Raw genomic sequence first — 13847 nt, 5'->3', positions numbered from 1 at the left:
AACTCCTTAACGAAGTTTGTTTGAAGCTGCACCTATATGCACTTCTTGTAGTTGTAGTCATCCCTGCCTTCCCACATCCCGCAAGAGGAGCAGTTCACTATCCTGCCTGTCATCCCCACTGTCCCTTGCTGAGCAGATATGAAGAGAATGAAAAAACTCGAGTTTTTCTTTCCTTTGCTCTCTCTGAGTAAAGCCTCCCTTTGCTGAAGCATCAAAGCTAAAGCCTCAAGATCACCACTCTGAATATGTACACTCAAATGATGGCCACTGTGACAATGGTTGCTGCGCTTGCCCTTACTTTCCTTTAATTTGCTGTGACTAATCAATCCCAGATGCCGATTGGTTGCTGGTCTATTACACTGCTGCGCTGTGCTGCTGCTGCCTTTTATCCTCCAGTAGACCTGATTGAAGTCCCCTCCTCTCCAAACTTCTAATGTCAGGATGGGCCACTGGTCAAAGCTCTGTTACATATCTGGAATACAAAATTGGGTTTTTGCATCCAGCATTGAAATATGCATGTATAGGCAGTATTTTGTTTTGTAAATGCCAACCTGAATATTGAAATAAGTCTTTGAGGTCAAAGTTACCCTAAATCATGGTGCATATCAGATTTTGACCATTCAACCCTCCTGATCATTTAGCCCATGTGTTCAGCAGGCATCTGAAAGTGTTAATCCCATCTTCCTGTACTTGGCCCATAGCTTTCTATGACTAGGTCAACATTCCCTCTATTTTTTTTACAGTGGCGTGGACCAACCATTACTCTGAGCAGGAAGTTTTTACATAACCTAAAAACTACATGGCACTCTAAACAACACACACAAAATGCTGGTGGAACGCAGCAGGCCAGGCAACATCTATAGGGAGAAGCGCTGTCGACGTTTCAGGCCGAGACCCTTCATCAGGCATTCTAAATGACTTTTTTCTGTTCTAACAATTCATTAATCAAAAAAATCTTATTGATGATTTTTTTGATAGATTACTTACCAAACAAGTTAGAATATAGAATTTTTCACATGCAGCAAACTCAAACCACAACTCACAAAACAAGTAAATGATGGTTGACAGTCAAAATAACTGACAGGCACAATGGCAAAAGCAAAATGTTTTGATGAGATGGCATCAGTGTTCAGCTGTGTTGCAACATCCATGGTCAACCCTGACCAATGGAGGGCCTCAGGAGTATTTAACATTTTAATTTTTTATTACTATGTGTGGGGTAATGAATATTTTTACAGTGAAAATAACTCCCATATAAATTGGTAATTGAATAAAAGCAATACTGCAAACATAATTTTAAAATACTAGCTTACTTTATTCGTACCTTTCTTCCCCACAGCTGTAATATCTCATTGAATTTATTAAGCTTGCAGATCCCATAATCAAATCTAAACTCAGCAACATTGAGTAAAGTATTTTGCAGACTAAAAGAAAATGGACCAAGCTATAAAACAAGACCAATGTGGTCTACAAAATCCAGTGTGGGGACTGCAGCAAATATTACATCGGCCAAACTGGGAGGGAACTATCCACAAGTATTCATGAACATCAACTGGCTGTGAAGCAGCATGACCAACACTCCCTAGTCTATAGCCATGAAGATCAACAGGAGTACAAATTCGACTGGACGTCAAAGTTTCAAAGGTTCGTTTATGATCAAAGTATACAACTCTAAAATTCTTCAATTCTCCGGGTAGCCATGAAACCAAGAAAGAAAAGAATGGCAGCACGAGCATCAACCCCAAAATCCTACTACCCCACAAAAAACACAAACAAAAATGGAGTAGGAACATCACCCCAAATCCCTGCTCCTGCACAAAAAATATGAACAAAATGGATCAGGCACATCAACCCCCAAATCCTTACACCCGCACAAAACAAAACAAGAAGACCGGGTGAGAAAACACAGAATATAAAAACGTAAGACTGAAAAAAAGAGTCTATAGTCTCAAGTCCGAATCAAAAATGCAGTAAAAACCTGGGCACACTCTCCAGGTGCAGCAGCAGGCTCACACCTCTCTGGTACAGTGCAACCGATCAGAAGGCAAGCAGCTGGCACTCACTTCGATGCTTCAATCTCCCTTATCACTTTAATTGGTGAACAATGGGAGATTTAATTGGTGAAATGGAGCCAAACATCAGCTTGCGTCCCATCCTACAGCCTGCCCACTACAAAGTTCACGCACACTGCCTATGCCTCCCAGAATTGGAATCCTCTGCAGAGCACTGGAACACCCAAACGATCTACAAACTTCTGCACTGGCCTTAATGTTTCAGTCGCCCTTGTTGCTTTAATTGGTGAACAGTGGAAGCTCTAATCGGTGACATAGGGTCAAACGTTGGCTTGCACGCCATCCTGCAGCATTCTTGCCACGTGTTTTTCTCATGCTGCCTCTGCTTCTCGGAATGCTCTTGGAGATTGTAGAGCACTGAAGCACCCAAATGATCTCCAAACCACAAAACAGAGGCTCCACCAGTTCCAGAATCACATTCAAGATGAGAAACAAATGTAAAAAGAAGAAGTGAAAAAGATGATTTCATGATCTATCCAGAAATTGTCAACCAAAGGAATGTTGTACGCAAGTGCCATCCTGAGCATGAAGTCAACACATGGCATGCAAGAGAATTCCTAGAAGTGTGGTTTTCAGTTAAAAATTTTGTAAACAAACATGTAGACCTTAATCTTATTTATGTGCCAATGCTTGCAAGATTCCAGACCACAATGCATGAAGTTCGCCACATAGCGAATCAGCGATAAGATTTCCTCCTCACATCACAAGTGAGTTTGCGAAATGATGTCCAATCAGTTGATTGAAAATATGTAAAGGCCAAATTTTCAGAGGACATATCGCAATCAACAATGCACTGATGATGTCTTCCCATATGGCGATGAAATGTTTGTAAGTAAATTGCCAAGACTAGAGAACAACTCAACACAAATTCAGCAATTTCATCCCATGCAATTGGGCTTCATGCCAAGTTCAGGACAGGAGCATATACTTTGACTTGCCAGCTGAAGTCTGGCAAGAATTTTGGGTTTCCATGTTTGCATTGAAGCCCTGCATTTACTCACATTTATGGAGGTAAGTGCCACAATTCATTTCAGACCTGGTAACATTTATTGACAAGGTTTGGCCAATAAAAGATAGTTTTATGCTATATTTCTAATAATCTGTTTTGCTTTGAGTCAGTAATTTTTATATAATTAAGTATTTTTGCAAAAATGGGGTTCTGATCATTTTAAAATTCTATCTACAAAGCACAACATGATATGAAAACTCTGACATTACCAGAGAAGTAATCTCAGCAAGCACGAGATATTAGGTGTTAACTGGGAATACAGAGCTACAATCTTACTTTTGGGCATCTGCTCCTATACATAGATGACACAATGCTCAATCTTCACAATGCTGTTTTGTCCTGACTATTTAAATGTATGTTACACTCACATACTGAATATTTCTAGCATTTTCATTTCAATTTCATGCTGCGAGTATCTGCACTTTTTTTTGCTTTCTCAGATGCAGATAGTCTGGTCATTTGACCTTATTTTTCTCAATGAAGAAACTTGTGATTTGATTCTGATTAGATGAACGAAAGTAGAAAATTAGCCCCTTGTTGCAACAGTGATAGAGTCATAGAGCACTATACAATAGCACATAAACAGGTCCTTCAGCTCATCTAGTCCATGCCAAACTGTTATTCTGTCGAGTCCCATCGAGCCACACCCGGACTGTACCCTCCCATCCATGTACTTATCGAAACTTCTCTTAAATATTGAAATCAAACCCGCATCCACCACTTCTGTTGCAGCTCGTTCCATACTGGCACCGCCCTCTGAGTGAAAAAGTTCCCATTTGTGTTCCCCTTAAATATTTCACCCTAACCAATAACCTCTAATGCTAGTTTCATCCACCCTCAGTAGAAAAAACCTTCTTGCCTTTACTTTATCTACACCCCTTATGATTTTCTATACCTTTTTATTGCAAGATTGTTTTCTCAACACCACACCCACAAAATACATGCTTCCTAGCAGAGGTGGTAATACAATTAGCATACAATTTTTATTCATCAACTTTTATTATTTAAATGAATTGATGTGGAACATCAGTTAACACAAAGGATCATTTTGGCTAATATGTGGATAGTAGATTGAGAATATATCGGGAACAACATTTCCTTTGATAACATTTGTTCCTAACATTTCCTAAGTAGTTACAACTTATCTAAATTGAAGACTTCACAGGATGTCACAATTAAATTCTAATGAATGATTTGGCATTACAAGCTTTTATAATCAGGATGAGATTTATCCACTCAGATTTTTTTGTATGTGTCCAATTGTGCAATTCCATTATTTCTTGCCACCTGGGGTTGCACATACATTGTGAGTGCAAAACTTTACGGTAGGGTTTCCAACCCGGGGTCCACGGACCCCTTGGTTAATGGTAAGAATCCATGGCATAAAAAAGGTTGAGAATCCCTGTTTTAGAAGATGTGAGGGATTACTTCTGATAGCCGTCCATGGGATCTCTCTTTATATTGCTTCTGCAATAATAGTGAGTCTGTGGAATTCATTGCCTCAGGCAGCTGTGGAGGCCAAGTCTTTATGTATATTTAAGGCAGAGATTGATAGATTCTTGATTGGTCAGGGCATGAAGGGATATGGGGAGGGGGGTGGTGAAGGCAGAAATTTGGGGCTGAGAGGATAAATAGATCAGCAATGAAGAAATGGTGGAGCAGACTTGATGGGCCAAAAGGCCTGATTCTGTTCCTACTTCTTCTGACACAAAATAGTCATGTATTCTGTATGGACATTACATCTAAAATCTGTGAGGATATTACACTCAGTAGATACATCTGGTGGAAATCTGTTCAAGAGGGAGCTGTGCTACATGAGAACAACTTGTGCTGTGCTGCAGAGAATAAGCAGCAGTTACAAAAGGAGAAACTGAACAAGCAAAAGACCCAGCTCTTCCCACACTGCACCAGAATATGTGGATCCGACAGCATAATGGCCTAATTCTGCTCCTATATCTTATGGTCTTATAATAACCAATATAGCACTTCAGCTCTTCCACATTTCTCACAGGGAAGATATTGCCCTTTACATGTTAAAGGGTGTGGGATAGAACTCTATTAAAAATGCAATAAATTACACTCCTTAATGATTGGCCAAACAGGGAAGTTGAATAATATCACTTGTTTTAACTCCAGGACGTTAATCTTCCAGCACTCAGATGAAAAGTGACAAGAACTCACCCAAGCAAGATATAAAGATAGCAGATCTGGAAAAATTTGAATTAGGGATTCCAATAATGTTTTCCTTGAGTTACATGACTAGTAACTTATTTTGTGGATGATTTGAAGTAACAACATTCTGCAGATGTAGTTCACTCAACATTTGGTAGCCCCATGCCTGCTTTATCAACTTTTTGCAGCCTTTGTCAACTTAATTAACCTGATTATTTTAATGATTCAAGATTCAAGTTTATTTATCACGTATACAGTGAAACATACTGGACAGTGAAATGTGTTGATTGTGTGAACAACCAACAAACCTGGGGCTGCCCATGAGTTTTGCCATGCATTCCAGCACCAGCAAAGCATGCCCTTAATGTTCAGCCAAACAATACAGAACACAACAAAACAGAACACTGCAAGAAATAAAACAACAGCAAAACAAACCCCTTTCCTCTCTCCCTTCCACCCAATGCATATTATATAGACCTCTAGCCCTAAGACAGGCTATCTTCGTCAGCCTCCAGCAGACTCAGTTTTGGAGTTGGATTCACTGACATTGGGCCTTTGGCTATCCCAGCAGACTCACAGAACTTCACTAACTACTGGCCAACAGGCCTTGACTTCCTAGCTTCCAATTTGATCCTCGGCTTCGACCCTTTGACCCACTGTGGTAAACTATGTATACCTGTCTGGACACGCCCCTCTGCTGACTGCTCCTGTGGCTCCTCCCACAGACCCCTGTATAAAGGCGATTGGAGGCACTGCTCCTCCCTCAAGTCCAAGATGTTGTGGGCTCTTTTGCTGCTAATAAAAGCCTATCGTTTGCCTCCCGTCTTCGAGAGTTATTGATGGTGCATCAATTTTATTAGCAGCAATTTTTAAACATGGAGAGCATTTTACAACCAGACCAATTGGATCTCGACCCTCAATCCCAGGAAGCCGGTGACACTTTCGAACTCTGGCTAGCATGCTTTGAATCATACCTGGAGGAGATTCATGTGACCGACCCTGCCACAAAACGCAAGATTCTACTCTCCAGAGTCAGTGCAAGGGTCTACTCCATGATCAGAGACCAAACGGACTACCAGGGTGCGATAGATGCCCTCAAAAGACAATACCGGCGGCTGGTGAACACCGTCTACGCAAGACATCGCTTAGCGACACGGCGGCAGCTGGCCGGAGAGTCGAGCGCTGAGTTTGTCCGGGCCCTACAGACACTCGTGCGGGCCTGCGACTGCAGGGGACTGATGGCGGAACAGCATACGGTGCTCCTGGTACGAGACGCCTTTGTTACGGGGATCAGGTCAGTGTACATGCGCCAGCGGCTGCTGGAGCACGCCGATCTTACCTTACATTTGGCGACCGAGCTGGCCAACATGCTGGAGGCCGCTCTGCATGATGCTGATGCTGTCCAGGCGCGCGATCTCCCGCCGACCCTGTAGACGCTGCAGACCCCGCAACCCACTGGCGAATTGACCTCGGCTGCTGCCAGTCGCGAGTCCGTGAAGTCCCTGCAACCAGCCGGCAAGTCGACCTCAGCTGTTGCCAGTCGCGAGTCCATGAATTCCCGCACCAAGACGGCGATTCAACTCTGGCCTCCGTGACCCTCGACCAAAGCACCCACACCAGCTTGCAAGGTCAATGATGGACATCTTGGTGGAGGGGCACAGGACTAGCTGCCTGTTTGACACGGGCAGCACTGAGAGTTTTATTTACCCGGGCACAGTGCAACGCTGCGGACTCGTGACACAGCCGGTAAGCCAGAAGGTCACCATGGCTTCTGGATCACATTCCACAGACATCTGGGGGGGGTTGTGTGGCGACACTGGTGGTGCAGGGCACAGAATATCGGGACTTTGCGTTACTGGTCATGCCTCAACTGTGTGCCCCTGTGCTATTGGGGCTCGACTTCCAGAGCCACCTGAAAAGTGTGACAATGGAGTATGACGGGCCCCTCCCACCAATCACTCTCAGAAATCCTCAGTTTTGTGGGACTTCGTCATATACCCCGCTACTGACCACACACACACACCGACCCGCATATCCCACCCAACACCATGCCAACAGCCACAATACTGACACCACTTGCAGCCTCTCCACCCTCAAGATCCCTCCCCCACCGCTGTTTGCCAACCTGACCCCCGACTGTAAACCTGTGGCAACTAAAAGCAGGAGGTACAGCGCGGGGGACAGGGCCTTCATTAAGTCGGAGGTGCAGCGGCTGCTCAGGGAGGGGATCATTGAGCCAAGCACAAGCCCTTGGAGGGCCCAGGTGGTCGTTGTTCGGACCGGGCAGAAAAATAGGATGGTCGTGGACTATAGCCAGACCATCAATAGGTTCACGCAGCTTGACGCGTACCTCCTACCCGGCATCGCGGATATGGTCAACCAGATAGCTCAGTACAAGGTGTACTCAACCATAGACCTGAAATCCGCTTACCATCAGCTCCCCATCCACCTGGAGGACCGACCCTACACTGCCTTGAAGGCGAGCAGCAGGCTCTATCACTTCCTGTGCGTCCCCTTCAGTATCATGAATGGTGTCTCTGTCTTCCAGAGGGAGATGGACCGGTTGATGGACCAGTGCCAACTGAAGGCCACGTTCCCATATCTGGATAACATCACCATCTGCGGTCACGACTGGCAGGATCACAACACCAACCTCCAACGATTTTTCCAAGCGGCCAAAGCTCTTAACCTTACCTATAACAGGGACAAGTGTGCGTTTGGAACCAGCCGACTTGCTATCCTTGGGTATGTCGTGGAGAACGGAGTCATTGGCCCTGACCCCGACCGTATGCACCCCCTGTTGGAACTCCCTCTTCCCACCACCCTCAGAGCCCTCAAACGGTGCCTGGGCTTCTTTTCCTATTAGGCCCAATGGGTCCCTCACTACACAGACAAGGCCTGCCCTCTGGTCAGGTCCACCGCATTTCCCCTCTCAGCCGAGGCCCATGCGGCCTTCAACTGCATTAAAGGGGACATTGCCAAAGCAATGATGCATGCAGTGGACGAGACCATTCCCTTCCAAGTAGAGAGTGACGCCTCCGACTTTGCGCTGGCTGCTACCCTCAATCAGGCAGGAAGGCTGGTAGCATTCTTCTCTCGTACCCTTCAAGGCTCTGAAATTCAGCACTCCGCGGTGGAGAAAGAAGCCCAGGCCATAGTGGAAGCTATTAGGCACTGGAGGCACTATCTCGCCAGCAAAAGGTTCACCTTGCTGACCAACCAGCGCTCAGTTGCATTCATATTTAGCAACTAACAGCGGGGCAAAATCAAAAATGATAAAATTTTGAGGTGGAGAATAGAACTCTCCACCTACAACTATGACATCCTGTACCGGCCTGGAAGGCTCAATGAGCCCCCTGATGCCCTATCCCGGGGAGCGTGTGCCAGAGCAGAGCTCGACCGGCTATACACCCTCCATGCAGATCTTTGCCACCCAGGGGTCACCCGCCTTTACCATTTCGTGAAAACCCGGAACCTGCCTTACTCCCTTAAGGAAATCAGGACAATGACCAGGGACTGCCAAGTCTGCGCTGAGTGCAAACCGCACTTCTACCGTCCTGAAAGGGCACAACTTATCAAGGCCACCCACCCCTTTGAGCGACTGAGTGTGACTTTAAGGGCCCCCTTCCCTCCACCGACCGCAATGTCTACTTTCTCAACATAATTGACGAGTACTCACGGTTCCCCTTTGCCATCTCCTGCCCCGATACCACTGCCACGTCCGTCATAAAAGCCCTGTGCCAGCTCTTCACCCTGTTCGTATATCCCTGCTATATCCATAGTGATAGAGGGTCCTCGTTTATGAGTGATGAGCTGCGCCAGTACCTGCTGGCTAGGGGTATTGCTACTAGTAGAACCATGAGCTATAATCCCCGGGAGAATGGACAGGTGGAGAGGGAGAATGCCACAGTGCGGAAGTCCACACTTTTAGCCCTTAAGTCAAAGGGGTTGCTGGTCTCTCACTGGCAGGAGGTTCTCCCCGAGGCACTCCACTCCATCCGCGCCCTGTTATGCACATACACCAATGCCACCCATCATGAGCGACTCTTTTCTTTTCCCAGGAAGTCTGCCACTGGGACCACCCTACTGGCTTGGCTGATGTCCCCAGGGCCAGTGCTTCTCCGGAAACATGCGAGGAGCAATAAATACTCCCCGATGGTCGAGAGGGTTCACCTACTTCATGCGAACCCCCAGTATGCCTACGTGGTCTTACCTGATGGGCGGGAGAACACGGTCTCCGTCCGTGACCTGGCACCCGCAGGAGCACCAGACCCCTACCCCGAACACTCCACAGTGACTATGAACCCCGTACCCACCGATGTATATACCCATGAGACACAGCGCACACCAAGCCCTACACAGACTCCTCACGCCACTCTCATACCGGGCATACACGCATGCAGGATTACTGACGCCTAACGGGCTGGCACCTCAAGTCAGGCCAGAGCCAGCACAACCACCGTCTCCGGTGCAATCACCACCGGCACTGGTGCAATCTCCACCGGTGCTACGTAGATCGCAGCGACAGACTCGACCGCCTGATAGACTTAACCTGTAAATATACTTGTAAGAAACTTCGCCCCGTGGGGACTCTCTTTTAAAACCAAGGGGGGTGAATGTGGTAAACTATGTATACCTGTCTGGACACACCCCACTGCTGACTGCTCTCTGGATACATCCCTCTGCTGACTGCTCCTGTGGCTCCTCCCACAGACCCCTGTATAAAGGCGATTGGAGGCACTGCTCCTCCCTCAGTCTCCAAGATGTTGTGGTCACTTTTGCAGCTAAAAAAAGCCTATCGTTTGCCTCCCATCTCCGAGAGTTATTGATGGTGCATCACCCACTGAACACCGAACATTAAGCCTCGAACTCTGGACATGTCAATGACAGGACCCTGAACATTAGCCCTTGAACTTGGTTCTCACCAATTCGCAAACCCAGCATGTCATTGGACCTCATTCCTCTATCTGTCCACATGGAATTCCAACCCTGGAGTCTGCTGGCAACACTTAGTTTGCAGAGTTAGAGCAAGCTGTTCTATGTAGATGACATGTTTCATGTACAAGTGAACGAAATACTCAGGATTAGAACAAAATCATGAGAGGTGTGCGTCACTTAAAGCTGGTCAGCAGTGCTTCAATGTAGCTTGCAATTCTTAAATAGGATGCTTTGCCGTTTTAGCCAGTGGCTGTCTTTATGCTGTAACTTTATCTACTTTGGGAAAAGGTATAATAATAATGCATTATATAAGAGAGTGAGCTCCAAAGTGTTTTAACATTACCCTGGAAATTTTGGATTTAGACAGGAGAAATATGAGGCACAGATGCTTAGTGTGAATTATTTTGGGAATGATGAATTGCAGTGGTATATAACACACATAGACGTGAGTTTCACTCAGCTCCTTTCTACCATCAGGCAGCAAACTCTGATGCATAAAAACAAGAACAGTCGGATGGGAAACAATTTCTTTCCTCAGGCCATTAGGCTTCTGACCTCCCTGCTGCATCACATTCGAAGTGTCACTGGTTAATCTGTTCTGTACTTTACAATATTTAATTTATGCACTTTGCTTTGTTTATTTATGTGTAATTCATTTGTAGATTGTATCCTTACTTTCCTAAATCATTGTGTGTTATGTGTATTACTGTGCTTTACACCCTGGTCTGGAAAAATGTCTTGTTTGATGGGATATATGCATATAGTTAAATGACAATAAACTTGAATTGAATTGACTTGACTTCACTTATTTACCTGCTCAATTAGAACACAAGGGGAGTATGTAAATTCTCTGCTAAACAGTAGGAAATTCTCTTTACTACTGCATTTGTCCACAGTAAAATTAAAACTCTGCAAATGCTGGAAATTAAAATGAGCTGGAAATTAAAGGAGCCAGATTTAGGTATGGAACTAATGCAGTAAGATGAATATTTGTATATTGTTTTTCTTTTTAAAAACAAGCACTCATAAATTCTGAATGTAAATGTAGGAAAATTAATCTGAGGGCAGTATGTGGTGACATAGAACACAGAACATAGAAAACCTACAGCACAATACATGCCCTTCGGCCCACAAAGCTGTACCAAACGTGTCCTTACCTTAGAAATTACCTAGGGTTACCCATAGCCCTCTATTTTTCTAAGCTCCATGTACACATCCAGGAGTCTCTTAAAAGACCCTATCATATCCACCTCCACCACTGTTGCCAGCAGCCCATTCCACGCACTCACCACTCTGCATAAAAAACTTACTCATGGCATCTCCTCTGTATCTACTTCCAAACACCTTAAAACTGTGCTTTCTTGTGCTAGCCATTTCACCCTTGGGAAAAGGCCTCTGACTATCCACACGATCAATGCCTCTCATCATCTTATACACCTCAAGTCAAGTCAACTCAAGTCACTTTTTATTGTTCATTTTTATTGACCATAATTGCTGGTACAGTACATAGTAAAAATGAGACAATGTTTTTTCAGGACCATGGTGTTACATGACACAGTACAAAAACTAGACTGAGCTATGTAAAAAAAACACAGAACAAAGCTACACTAGACTACAGACCTGCACAGGACTGCATAAAGTGCACAAAACCGTGCAGGCATTACAATAAATAATAAACAGGACAATAGGGCAGTCAGGTGTCAGTCCAGACTCTGGGTATTGAGGAGTCTGATAGCTTGGGGGAAGAAACTGTTACATAGTCTGGTCGTGAGAGCCCGAATGCTTTGGTGCCTTTTCCCAGACGGCAGGAGGAAGAAAAGTTTGTATGAGGGGTGTGTGGGGTCCTTCATAATGCTGTTTGCTTTGCAGATGCAGCATGTAGTGTAAATGTCCGTAATGGCGGGAAGAGAGACCCCAATGATCTTCTCAGCTGATCTCACTATCCACTACAGGGTCTTGCAATCTGAGATGGTGGAATTTCCAAACCAGGCAGTGATGCAGCTGCTCAGGATGCTCTCAATACAACCCCTGTAGAATGTGATGAGGAAAGGGGGTGGGAGATGGACTTTTCTCAGCCTTTGCAGAAAGTAGAGACGCTGCTGGGCTTTCTTTGCTATGGAGCTGGTGTTGAGGGACCAGGTGAGATTCTACGCCACGTGAACACCAAGAAATTTGGTGCTCTTTACGATCTCTACCGAGGAGCCGTCGATGTACAGTGGGGAGTGGTCGCTCCATGCCCTCCTGAAGTCAACAACCTTCTCTTTCGTTCACATTTAGAGACAGGTTGTTGGCTCTGCACCAGTCCATTAGCCGCTGCACCTCTTCTCTGTAAGCTGACTCGTCGTTCTTGCTGATGAGACCCACCACGGTTGTGTCATCGGCGAACTTGATGATGTGGTTCGAGCTGTGTGTTGCAGCACAGTCATGGGTCAGCAGAGTGAACAGCAGTGGACTGAGCACACAGCCCTGTGGGACCCCGTGCTCAGTGTGATGGTGTTGGAGATGCTGCTCCTGATCCAGACTGACTGAGGTCTCCCAGTCAGGAAGTCTAGGATCCATTTGCAGAGGGAGGTGTTCAGGCCCAGTAGGCTCAGCTTTCCAATCAGTTTCTGAGGAATGATTGTGTTGAATGCTGAACTGAAGTCTATGAACAGCATTCGAATCTTTGTGTCTTTTTTGTCCAGGTGGGTTAGGGCCAAGTGGAGGGTGATGGCAATGGCATCGTCTGTTGAGCGGTTGGGATGGTACGCAAACTGCAGGGGGTCCAGTTTGGGGGGCAGCAGGGCCTTGATATGCCTCATGATGAGCCTCTGGAAACACTTCATGATGATGGATGTAAGTGCAACGGGACGGTAGTCATTTAGGCAGGACACTGAAGACTACTTCGGTGTGGGGACGATGGTGACCTCTATCAGGTCACCTCTTGTCCTCTGTCATTCCAAGAAGAAAAGGCCGAGTTCACTCAACCTATTCTCATAAGTCATGCTCCCCAATCCAGGCAACATCCTTGTAAATCTCCTCTGCACCCTTTCTATGATTTCCACATCCTTCCTGTAGTGAGGCGACCAGAACTGAGCACAGTACTCCAAGTGACATATATGTACTTTCATAACTGATACACCATTAATAACTCTCGGAGACGTGAGGCGAGATATAGGCTTTTATTGGCTGGAAGGAAGAACAAACAGCAAGTGACCACCACACAACATCCTAGAGACTGAGGAAGGGGCTGTGCCTCCAATCGCCTTTATACCGGGGTCTGTGGGAGGAGCCACAGGAGCAGTCAGCGGGGGGGGGGGGGGCGTGTCCAGACAGGTATATGTAGTTTACCACAATAACAAATGTACTTGAACTTTGAATTTTAAGTATAGATAGAGTAAATGCAAGCAGGTGTTCTCCTCTCAGAGTGGGTGAGATGAGAATTAGAGTCAAAGTCAAAGTAATATTTATTATCAGAGTCAAACCTGTCACCACATACAATCCTGAGATTCTTTTTCTGCAGGAATACTTAGCATATCTATAGAACAGTAACTGTAAACGGTAAACATCAGGAACTGTTAACTGTAAACAAACTGCGCAAATGCAGATATAACTAAAAAGCAATAAATAATGAGCATGAAATAACAATATAACAGAGAACTTAAATGAGTGTAGTT

The sequence above is a fragment of the Hemitrygon akajei genome, chromosome 20 (assembly GCF_048418815.1).
Source record: "Hemitrygon akajei chromosome 20, sHemAka1.3, whole genome shotgun sequence".
Lineage (NCBI taxonomy): Eukaryota > Metazoa > Chordata > Chondrichthyes > Myliobatiformes > Dasyatidae > Hemitrygon > Hemitrygon akajei.
Note: the sequence above shows the minus strand (reverse complement) of the source record.